Source organism: Rhea americana, unplaced genomic scaffold (genome assembly GCF_003343005.1).
Source record: "Rhea americana isolate MKP2758 unplaced genomic scaffold, rheAme1 scaffold_251, whole genome shotgun sequence".
Classification (NCBI taxonomy): Eukaryota; Metazoa; Chordata; class Aves; order Rheiformes; family Rheidae; genus Rhea; species Rhea americana.
This window is the reverse complement of record NW_028186370.1, coordinates 1,210,793-1,223,856: the sequence shown is the minus strand read 5'-3', so window position 1 is coordinate 1,223,856 and position 13,064 is coordinate 1,210,793.

Genomic DNA, 13,064 nt, shown 5'->3' with positions numbered 1-13,064 from the left:
CTTTAAATGCCCTTCTGATCTGCTGACCACGAGGAAAGGTCTGACAGTGCTATTACAGCACTCTAGCTAACTTTAACCATGCCTGTGGTTGAAGGGAATTACAACAGGCACTACAAGTGATGCAGCATTTCATTTTCATTTGCATGTCTTATACAATCCGAACTACTTCACTAGGAAGTGTCATGTTGATTTGTACAGCTGATATTTTATTTATGAATTAGATATCTTTCTCAAGTGTAAATTAGGTCTATCATGAGGCTTCAGCTGTGACATAAGTAGAGTTAGCTCAAGGCATAGGAAATATAAGCAAAATTAATTTTTTCTCACCCACAGATGACAGACCAACACCAATCTCTTATCATTAGAAAAAAGTCCTGCACAGCCTGGCTGGCTACTGATAAGACTGCCAGGAGCAATTGGAGAGAGGTGCAACCATAATTACTGGAAGGAGCCAGTGGATACAGTAGCTCACAGATAGAGAGCCTGATACCTCTGGGATCGCAGCAGGAGCCAGCCAGGCTTTTCAGGACTGGGCATCAGCAAAATAGGCAGCCTCCTTCTTCTCCCCTCCCACACTAGAACAATTTTGCTGCCCCAAGGCTATAACCCAAAGGCAGGTATCTGCTTTTTTCTATGCCCATACCCATCCTGGATCTAATTATGGCTTATTTTACTGCATCTTAATGGAGCTAAAAATACTTTTAGGAACATGGGTACCAAATACTCATGTATCTTCTGTTTTTGAGAAACTAGGGGAAATAGAGGAAAATGTCAAACTCCCTTTCTACAACTTTTCTGTGGTGGGCACATGCAAAAGAGTTGGGTGCAGAAGAGTTAAAAGGATTTCCTTTTGTTTCACACTGATTCACTCATTTGATAGTACTGTCCTCATACCTACTCTTACATTTATTTGTTTATTTTAGAAGTTTTAGAGGTTTATTTAGAGGGATATTTTACTTTTAAGTTACCTTGAGGTCTTTAAACATGAATGTTTCCTAAATAAAACTCTAGACCCAAGGGCACAAAGTCACTGTTAAATTGCAGCAAGAGTCTGAGGACTTTTTGCTGAGCAGGACTTTTCTCCAGGAGAACTCTCAGGAACCTATGAGCAAAAATTTGTGTTTGAAAAGGTAGAAAGTCCAGCAAGCCAATAGATTCTTGTGACAGAGATTTTGTATATATTTTGTACGCTGGCCTGAAGCTGCCTCAGATGTGCAGCTCTGGTCCCTGGCACATCGTATCAGGCAGAGGTCAGTGGAGAGCGAAGATGATCACAAGGATCATTTTGGTTGCAGATTCACTTGAAACAAAATTTCCCCTAGTCATGAATGCTAGAGGGTTTCTCCAGGTTATTGTAGCCATGACGTGTGTGTGTACTGCAGGATGGAGATTGTTCTCTGAGTGCTCCCAGGCATTAGCTAGGATGGGGAGAGTAATCTTTTTGGCAGTGGCAGCCCTTGCCGATTGCAAAACCTGCAAGTGCTCGGAGTTACTCCAGCCAAACAACATATTTCATCCTTTGGAGCCCTGAGAATGCAGACAGACTTGGTCAGACTTATTTCATCTCAAATAAGGGCAGCAGAGTCAGCTCTGGTGCCATTAAACTGTCTGTATATTCTCTGCTGAACTACTCAAACAAAAGGTTTTCTCAGGAGAGAAAAATTTGTCACTATAAAATAATACTTTCTGTTAGCTTATGGAACACTCCAGCTTTTTCCCTTTTATGATTCTGATGCTTGTGAAATACTCCAGAAAGCCCTAACGTTTGATTTGTTCCTCCAGCAGAACAAATGTCTCTGCCTTCAACATCATGCATTACTTACGTGAACTAATGATATATTACAACTTAATATAATTTGTGTATTAATGAATTATCAAACGCCTACCTGCATTTTCTTAGTAAAAGATTTAAGCATTCTTTATGGAAGCAAACAAGGCTGAAAACAAAACTGGCTACACTCTGGAGACAAATCAGTTGTGTGATTATGCTGTAGATTCTTCTCTGATAAGACATACTTATTTCTTTTTACTAAATACAGGTGTTACTAGGAGGATGCGTACCTAGTGTGATTTGGTTTTACCGTTGGCATTACTAACCTGTGTGAATCTTATAAATCTCTGTCATTATTTTTGTTCTTCAGGCATGACCTAAGAGTAGTATGTTTAAAAAATACGTAAATACTTGAAGMTGAATACCCAGCACCTTTGTTTAACACATTGACTGAGGCACTAGTAAGAGTTGATTGTAATGTGGACAGCAGGAATTCAATTGTAGCAGCCATTTCACTTACTGTTGAGCAGTGAGCAAGCATGAGCATCTCATATTTTTCAGTGCTATATAGATCCATGGTCAGTGAATTGGGTTCTCAGTGAGCAGATGCTGTGTATCCATTACTTCTGCACCTCTTAATTTTCTGTTAAAATTAGCTCAAGCTTCAAAACAGCTTGTTAGGTACTTAGATCACATACTGACTATACAGTGCCTATTTCATTTAAATTCAGCATATAGAAGTAAAGATACTAATGTTCTTCAGAAATGACCATAAACTAAAGCTGACTGACTCAAATTAATTAAGATTTTGGAATGATACAAGCTAAGGCAGACTTTAATGGGGCAGCTCTGATTTATGTCTGTTGACATAACAGTACATTGCTTCTTGAAACCTCTTTATAAGCAGTCAGATGACTTAAGGGAGGAGAACTACACATTCAGTTTCTTCAAATTTAATTTTGCTGTTCAAAAGTAAGCTTCTGTGTGGCTATTTTTTCCACTTCTAAAGATAAGAATACTGTTTTTTTTCACTATATTTCACAAACTGTCATTTATATTAATAGTAATTACTGATTAACTAAAAATATGCCATCATATTATTAGTTCTACCAAATGGCAGAGGAGCAAACTGGGAAGATATGATCCATCATTAAGCCAATGGAGCAAAAAAAGGAGGATTTCACAACTGCTCTGTTCCATCCACTCAAGTTTCATCTGTTTTTTTCAAGCTTACACTAATTCTGAAACCTTTCATGCATAGAGTCTTCAACACAAATAGAACTGTTTCTAAGTTTCTTGAAAACAAACACACACAAGCATACACAGAGGAGAAGGGTAGGAGAGCGGATAGAATGACTGCAAAAGTAGAATAGAAAGATTATTTCCTGGTCCTTACAGCATAATAAGTGGGATGTCATTGATACATCAGCCTTTGCAAGTCACAGAAATCAAGCTACATGCCATGAGATAGAAGTGGACTGGGTTCCCAGATACAAACACAAAATCACACAGCAATGATTCAAGAGCTGAGGGTAAACAAACACCAAAGGTGGGATGGACTCAAGGGAGCCATCACCTTAAAAATAATTTTTGAAGTCTATACAGCATCATTTTACACCTTTCTCTACTAAGGTGATCACCAGTTTGGCAGGTCCACCTCAAAAAGATCTACTTATTAGAGGCTGTCTGGCTGTGTCTAGATAGCTATAYACTGCTATCTGCAGAAATCAGTACACTTCAAAATCTCTTACTTGCATCATAAAAAGACTAACAGTAAAACTTGCTTCCTTTTAGAGCCCTCAGTTTGTTCTTATGTATGTTTAATGCCAGACACTAATGAATTTGGTCATGATATATGGTGATGACACAAAGAGCAGAACAGTTCTTCAATTCACCAGCTTGACTCAGATGCTGAAAACAAAATTCATTATCCTCTTACATAAATTCTTTGCTGTTTTTTTCCATACATACATACTACAGTCTTCAGGATGAAAATTCTACCCCTAATAAAAGATCTTTTCTATTCTTTTTCATCAGATTAGCTCATCTGAACATCTCTATTATTGCTGAGTTTTGTACAATTATCTTTACATTCTGAAGTTTTTTTCATATTGCCAGAAGCTGATATTAAACAATTCATGTCTGGATTTTTACCTTTTCCCCTGTAGGTTCAGGGGTCTTTTCCCAGGAAGTAAGAGTTGGAATAATATGATACTTTATAAGAAGTATATGAGAATACAAGAATATAGGAATATACAGGAAAAAGGGTAAAATTAATCTGGTCCCCTGGCCAAGTGTTTCTACTACACATGTGGTTCAAAACTTTCTAAAGGAAAAAAGTGTTAGGCACATGCTAGAAAATGTGGAGTCAGTGTGTCCCGCTCCTTAGCTGAGAGCTTAATATCCCCAATGCTTTTGAAGAAGACCTTACAGCAGAGTTTCCTCCAAATAGATTTAGTTGGTGTGCACCTAAGGCACCTTGAGAAATTACCAGAAGGTGGTAAATGGAAACAGGATTTGCTTCAAAACCACCCTACTGCACCAAACCAAATTTCATTAAGAAGGCAGCCACTCTGAGGCAAAATGCACTACATAAACACACGTTGATTTCCACCCAAGGCTCCACGAAGGAGAGAGGTGTCCTTCCAGGGTGCCCCATAAGATTTTTTCCTGAATACTTTAGGATTCTAATGAGTTTACAAAATGCCCACTTTCCTCCAAGACTGGTAGCACCTAATTGGTTGTAACTGTCTCATTGGTGTATAAAACRCATACTGACTATAGCAAAGAAGAGTTACGGATCTGGCAAATTAAGCAACAGTGTGCAAAAGGGACCCAGATGTGAGACTGTTTTGAAATAACAGACAACTAAAGGGAAATTTCTCTTTCTGTGTTTGTTAAGTTCCAAGTGTAATAATGTAAGGAATGTCACTTCATAGAAAAGAAAAATTCAAATTAGGCAATGCTCTCCTTTTCCTAGAAACCGGTCATAGAAAACATGCCCAACTCTAATTTAGAGAGTTTTCTGTGTAGTGATGCAGACTGAAAAGTACACTTGCAGCTACAAACTGCCTGTGTCCTAAAATATTCCAGCATTCTGAAGATGGGCAAAAGGGACAAAACTGAATCATCCAAAGGTTTTAAGAATGTGTCTGAAGGTAAAATCCTTTGTGATTGAATTGCAGAACAGTCTTGTAAATCTCAGATGTAACAAAATTGCTTCCTGTTTGTCCTTTGATGCAGTAAGTTCTCTTGCCTGCAGCTCAGCTATTCATCAATACTTTTTCACAGAAGTTCTAAAAATAGGTAGAGGAAATACTCAATTTGTTAACTTTAGCCATTATAGAATAGGACTAGTCTCTGACTGCAGTCCAGATGAAGGGTAATAGCTTGAAAGAGGTGACATAAAGTCAATCATCTGGCTCAAGGTATACATCTGTTGATAGGTGTATTCACAAACAAGACCATAAAAAAGTAGACATTGAAAAGGTAATCTGTATAGTAGATTAGGAAAAGAACCAGCCCCCCAAATTTTGAATGTGTATTGCTCATTATGCTGCCTTTGCTCTAGCAACTCTCACAGTTAATTGCCTTTCTTGTTAGAAAAAATTATGTCAGTTTTTCACACACAATTTCAACTATATTCTTAGTAATTTTACCATTGATGCTCTTTTTAGCTGCTTATCAGTTTTGACAGTCGTCTTCTGGGAATTCTGAGATCTAATTACACGTTGCAATGCTACAAGCATGCTGTTGGTTAAAAAAGAAAGCATGGCCATGGAATGAGGCTTTAAAATATGTTCTTGAAGGGGATTTTTCAGTAGGTTTTGAGTTAGGTTGGGCTAAACATTTCACTCTCCCTTTCCTTGATTGGAGCCAACATTCTTATGATTAGGTGCCTTAAGGAATGTACTACACTGAGAAAAAAATGTGTAGTTCTTTGATGCACAGKAAAAAAAAAGCCTGTCATGTTGGCTGAGACTCATTAATAGTTCTATTTTTCAATTTTTTATAACTTTACTGTGTATTTTGGGAAGACGGGACACAGGAAAGAAAAGTATCAAGGCAAAGCTAGTGGCACAGTGTTCAGTGCTTGTTTTTTTTTGTCTGCTGTGACAAAACAGCAAAAGATTTTTCCTGAGATCATAATGTCTTGGCTTCTGGTCATCTGAACACTATGCACTAAAAATCATATATTGATTTTATAGAGTATGTATATATGTACTGAAAGTACAAGACAGGTTGTAAAACACAAGATGTGCTCTTTACAATGACCCCAACTGGAGTTTTGCTTGTACTGCAAGATTGCCAGCTAGATTTTAGGCAACGACCCCCACAACGCAAAAGCCTTACATGATGGTCACCATACGTACCCAAGCATTTTTAAACTAGGCTACATTACTTACCACCTGAGAAGCTTCTGAGAAGCAATTTGACTAACAGTTGTCACATCTTTTTCTTCTCATACTCTTACATCTTGCACATGATTGGCATGAAGCCATCAGCGAGGTAAGACCCAGAAGTTTTTTGAAGCTTTAGTTTTCYATATAATCCATAGAGACTGGGAGATGTACCTAAGGGAGCCATAAAAGCCAGGTGGCTGCTTTTACTAGGTAGCTACCTAACCCAAAGAAGAAAAGCTGAGTAGAGATCTCTCTGTCACATTTTGCCCTCTTTAGAGTCATAATGTATCCAGCTAGCTACATTACAGTGCCTACATGACAGTAGCTACTATGTGCTTGTATTTTTGTTCTGCCTGCCCTCCCTACCTCTCTGTTGATCTTTACACTTATTCTTGGCTCTTACCTTAGCTTGGCATAGTCCTGCAAGCAGTARTCCTGCAAGCACTCCTCAGCGTGCTTGATGTTAGGTCCCATCAAATGTTAGAAACATAAATCCCAAGGAGACTGAAGCATTAGGCTGGAAATTTTGGGAGATATAGGATGTAATTCTGTTTCATATGCTGTCTCATGAAAAAGAGCCTCCTTCTAACCTGAGTGTCTCCATGTGACTGCAAAATAAATCATTTTATAAGTGACAGCAGAAGAAGCAAAAATACTTGCCTATTTTTTGTTTTAAGAATTGCTTCTTTTCTCAGTGACCTACAGTAGTGCCTGGTAGAAGTGGTTGGTTCTTCCCTGTTGAACAACCAGAGCAGTTTCACTGCTTGTGGACTTGCTGTAAAAAATATCGTATTAAGATGCACTGGATATGAAAAATGTATTTTGGGTGTTAATGTTTGTCTAAACAACAAATAATTACCAGAAAAGCTTAAAATGGCTTKTGAGAAAAATAAAAAGAAATACACATAGCCTTCAGTAAGCATAAAGATAAGTTAAAATATCATTTCAGATCATTAAAGAAGATATATAAGATATATAAGATATCTAATATTTAGTATATCCAAGTATAAACTATTCAGGATACTATGCTTCCTGAATACAGCAAATTAGTGCAAAACTAACCACATGGGAGATTACTGCTGCTCTTTGTCAAACAGATAAGGCATTCAGAATAGTAATAGTAATATTCCTGTGTCTTGTAGTTAGTGAAATGCAGGACTTGTTGGAATGCTGTTGTGTGAAGTTTATGTATTAACTATAAGAAAGAAAAAATGAAGATCATTAGAAATTTTAATTTAATCTGTCTAAAAGCCTGCACAAGCTGGATAATTACCTCAGACAGTGCAAAGAGTTTCATTGCAAAGGAATACTTTCTTAGCTGCTTTCAGCACTGGTGAATGTTGGGCATAATTTTGATCACTAAAGCAGTCATTTGTCCTTTCTGCAAGGCACACATCTGCCGATGAACTTTTTCCCTGTCCATGCTGTGTGCTGAAATGGAAAGATATTTGTGTGTCATCAAAAAAAAAAAAAAAAAAAAAAAAGTCTATCTTCTGTCTGTAAAATCTAAGGCTATTTATACTAGTGCTGCACTTAAGTGAGGCCTCTGGGAAATATTACAATTATATAGAAACAAATGCTTTCTAGCCTTTCTAGTATAGAATCATAGAATCATAGAATCAGTAAGGCTGGAAGGGACCTCTGCAGATCATCTAGTCCAAACTCCCTGCTCAGCAGGGTCACTTAGAGCATGGTAGACAGGTTGCATCCAGGCAGGCCTTGAATATCTCCAGAGAAGGAGATTCCAGGACCTCTCTGGACAACCTGTTCCAGTGCTCCGTCACTCTCACAGTGAAGAAATTCCCCCTCACGTTCAGGTGGAACTTCCTGTGGTTCAATTTCTGCCCATTGCCTCTTGTCCTGTCACATGGGGCAACTGAAAAGAGTTTGTCCCCATCCCCTTGACACCCTCCCTTCAGGTATTCTTCACTGTCTTGTAGGCAGCCTGWCTCTGCGGTACGTTCATGTAAGGTAATGGAGTAAAATGATCATTCTGCAAATAAATTCATTTTATACTAACTTTTATTTTATTTTTCCTTAGCCAAGCATAAACATTCACTTGGGATTGTCAAATGTGATTACTTATCTGGATCTGACAGTACAATTCTAGCCAAACAGGCYCAGAACACCTAAAAAGGCGAGTCCTTCTTTTTTCTTTCCTTTAATTTGAATTTGACTTGAAAAAAAAGGTAGCAKAGAATGGAGAAAATGTAGCAAATATTGAGGGCAAAGCACATTATCAAAGTAGGATCATGTTTTTTACACTTCAGAAGCCTGGGAGCCCTCTTAGAACAGCAGCATGCATGTGGCCGTAGCCATCCCCACACCTGGAGGGTTTGTCATCTGGTGTGACGGAGGAAAGAGGAAAAAACAAGACATTAACATGGGAACGCTGCCAACATTGACAGACGCCTGTCAGCACCATTCTTCTCCACAATTTACTGACTTGTCCTACATACTGGAGGAGGCCAATCTGCTTTCCCTTGCCTTGCCTTGCCTTGCCTTCCCCACTTAGGTCACTTTGCACAAAGCCAAAACAATGTGCCCTGAAAGTTTCATGCATGAAGTTGTGTACCTTGGTTTTAAGACCTTTAGTCTTGGTTTGACATAGAGGCCACAGCAGTAGAGGAACTACTTCTGCAGTTTTAGTATAATGAGGAAAAAAAATCACATTTTTTAAAAAGCACTACAGTTGGCCTAGAGGATTATATATTAACTAGTGTTTTTATTAGGACAATAGAAAACTGCATCTTTTACTTCACTGATTTCAGAGGGGGTCTTCTTGAGTAAAATAGTGTAGCAGACAGATATGAAATGAATCCCACATTTCTAAACTGAGGCAGAGCTGGCACGAGGCTCTGCAAAAATATAGACATGTTTGAGTTTTTCTGCCCGAACACGAGGTCAAAGCATATTTTCTTGTCATTCTCAGGCACCACAATAATTTTCCACAGAAAAACTCCCTTTACGGAAGAAGAGACTCAAGGGCAACTGGCAGCGATCCATGGGATACCTGTTGCAGAAGGATGGAGAAACAGAAAGAGCTGCTGTGAATTTCAGGGGTTTGACTCCCCATTCATGAACCCTGCACTCAGCTAAACAGCCCTAAACAGGAGAAGTAGCCTTATTTCTCCCCCCTGTCCACCCTGAGGAAAACCCAAGTATTGACCTTAGCACCCAGAGAGGCATGACAAGGATAAGTGCAACCCCAGAGAAAAGGAGGTGTAGTCAATAAGTTTTCCTGTATAACCATTATAACTGTATTATTATTAATGAGCCTTTTCTATATCAACTTTATAATTTGGAATATTAGACTGCTAAGACATTAAACTAACAATAAATTCTTGGTTCCATACACATGGTGTATTCCCTTTTGCGTATAACAAGATTTTGAGAATAACATGCATTATATTTCCTGCAGATGCTCTCTCAGCACTGCAGTTTATGATTCAGGGACTGTCTGAGCCAGATGTTGTGTCTCAGTATTTAATAACTTCAAACTATTTAGTTTTCTTTCAGCAGAATTGTCCAGTAATAGAAACTTCTGGCATACAGAGCTGGCAGCAAGGAGTTAGAGAGGAGGAGCTATATGACATATGAGAATTTGCCTCCCCTCCTTTGCTACAAACTGCCACTGGCTAATGAGGTCTGATGCCCCTCCCCCCCCAGGTCTGTGTTGGTTCCCTGTTCGTCTCCTAATCCCCATTCTTGCCTTCTCCTTTCTTATCTCAGCCCTACTGGTACCAGCTGACCTCCTGCAGAGTGTCAAATGTTGGCAAGGACTGTCCTCAGCTCTCACTGCCTTCGTTTCAGAGAGACCTGGATAGGCTGGAGAGCTGGACAGAGAGGAATCTCATGAGGTTCAACAAGGGCAAGTGCAGAGTCCTGCGCCCCAGTACCCCCATGCACCAGTACAGGCTGGGGGCTGACCTGCTGGAAAGAAGCTCTGCAGAGAAGGACCTGGGAGTGCTGGTGGATGACAGATTGACCATGAGCCAGCAATGTGCCCTTGTGGCCAGGAAGACCAATGATATCCTGGGGTGCATTAGGAAGAGTGTTTCCAGCAGGTGGAAGGAGGTGATCCTGCCCCTTTATTCAGCCCTGGTGAGGCCTCATCTCGAGTACTGTGTCCAGTTCTGGGCTCCCCAGTACAAGAGATACATGGAGCTACAGGAGAGAGTCCAGTGTAGGGCTACTAAGATGATCAGAGGACTGGACTAGATGATCTTCAGAGGTCCCTTCCAACCTTAACGATCCTGTGATTCTGTGATTTTAAGCTGTGAGCGCACGTCACTGTACAAAAGCAGCTGTGCCCTACAGGAGCGTAGCCTCCTGTGTGATCTTTTACCAGCATGCTCCTCGGGTGAATGCAGYTCCTCGCTTTGTTACTGAAAGCACTTTGCTAGCTAATGTTTTGCCCACTATGAAATTATTATTTTTTCTTTGTCTATGATTAAGAGGCTACCTGGCAAAAGTGACTGGCACAACTGGAATCCCTGATGCTATCTTTAGGAGAACTCAAGGCTTGAGATGTCATGGAAAATGATCTTCCCAAGAAAACAGTATTTGCAGATTAGTGTGGTGGAGTGGTAACAAGGACTGCTTGTAGGCAACCCTGTTCTGATGACAGAAGCCTCAGGGCTTCAGAATACGTAAAATACCAAATACAGCAAACTATAAAATCTGTTGAAATTTTGCCATTTTTCCAATGTAATGTTCTCAATTTATTTAATAAATTGTTGGACTTTTTCTTGAGATGTTTCATAGCCCCCAAAGGAGCAAATCTTATGTGTCTTTGGTAAAGTTTGACTTACATTTATAGCYCTTATTTCCAGTGGAAATTGGTCAAAGCTTTAGAGTACAGCCTTTTAGACTACAACCTCAGAAAAGGAGTACTTCYAAAAACAATTTCGTTTTGACTTTTAATTGCTATTTTCATCAATAAAAGGAACAATATGGAAGATTTATCAGGAAAAATATTTTATGAATGAATAAAATTTGATTGCATTATGTCTGTGTTTTATTTGTTGTAGCTAAATATACACGTTTACTTTATACACCTACACACACAGACACACATTTTTTTTGGATATTTCTTTCAACAGACATCATTTTAAATAAGTTATTTTGGGCAAAATTAGGATATAAACATTAGAAACATGGGTATTCATGTCTCTTGCTCTAGGTCTAACACAGATATTTCCAAGAGCAAGATGGAATTTCTCCCCTAGATATTTATTATTACACAATTCAACAGGAAAAATATAGATTTTGTTTTGTTTTTTCGCTCTGATGCACCAAGCACTGGCCACTGTCAGGATTTTAGACCTGAAGTGAAGTATCTTTCATATAATCTTGCAAATCCTTGGTTCCTATGCAACAAAAACACAGTAGTGGGAGATTAATAAATAATTTAATATTAGGTTTACTATGCTCAAATAAATGAGTTTCATGCATGGAGAAAAGATTGGCTCTCAATTGTATTACCTAGGTTGTACATGATTTTAGAAGCTAGTATAATATGACAGTGGGAGACATTCTGAAAGAGTTGGTATTTTATAACCCTAAGGAATTTCAGTAATGTAATGAAAGCAGTGTTGCCCATAAATCTGTTCCTTTTCTGCTTTACTGGTGATGTTTTTACTTAGGACTCGCCCTTTCCCCAACTGTCTTGTTTCTGTGTGCGGTTTCAAAGAAAAAATACACATAACTCCTGCAAGTATGTCTCGACAGAAACACTAAGAAGAAAGTTTTGGTAATATAGGATAATAATCTAAATTGCCTGGTAGAGGCTTTATTCCAGCTTGGTTTCAAAATGCAGCCATGACTTGTCAGTCCAACAGTGAGGGAAAAAAAAAATCCTTATAGCAGTGTGCTCCCAGCTATAGAACAATAGTGGAGATTTTTTTTGCACCATCTTCAGTTGCTACTGATTATTGTCAGGGACCATTAGTCTAATACATGCAGCGGCGGTCTCTTAACCTCTGCATGAGTGTGTGGTTTGGTGATTCATTCAAACACATGCTACTGGAGGAACACACTGCAATGAACACGGGTTCTTCAGTGCTGCTGATGAATGTGGCAAAGAGATTTTTTTATGCCTTGTGTTTCAAAAAAAGCGAGTAAAATGTAATAAAAGGAAAAGTAAAGATAATAAAAGAGTAGGTACATGATGTTGCTAATTTAATGGCATGACATTCATTCCTTTTATTAGTAGTAATCCCACAGATGCCTCAGGAAACACATTTGCCCATATTAAAACAAATGCTTTCTAGAAACTGTTCTGACATTCATCATTAAAGAACTTTATGCGAGTAGTCTTTTTTACTGTATTATTAAACCATCCATTAATGCGGTAGATAAAGACTCTGTTGCACTGAAAACCTGCCCTGGCATTAGAGAACTGTACCTTGCTTGGAAACGATGAAAATAGAGCATAACAGGAAAACATTAATACAACTCAATTTTCAGTAGGCTTTTCACACTATGGAACATTTCTAATATAATAACTTAGAATATACACCAAAGCCAATTTCCTCTTAAAAAAAGAAAAAAAAAAGAAGAAGAAGAAGAAAAGAAAATCCACTTGCAGCAGGATTGCAGTTTGGCAGTGCAGTCTGTGGAAGGATTGCTAAAGCGTGACAGGGAACAAAGATGAAACAGTGCAGCATTCCCAAGCATTGACTCCATACCACTTTAAGTTCCTAATACAGTTCTTAAATGTGCCTGGACAGCTGGAACTGTATTTCCAATACCAAGCAAATAGCAAATGATTGTATTTAAAATACCTGAAACTGCATCAGCTTAGATATAGGGCTCAGCACGCAATGTATTTAGACATTAACATATATAAAAAGCTGAGGTATTGTAGCGCCAATATGCAGAAAAAT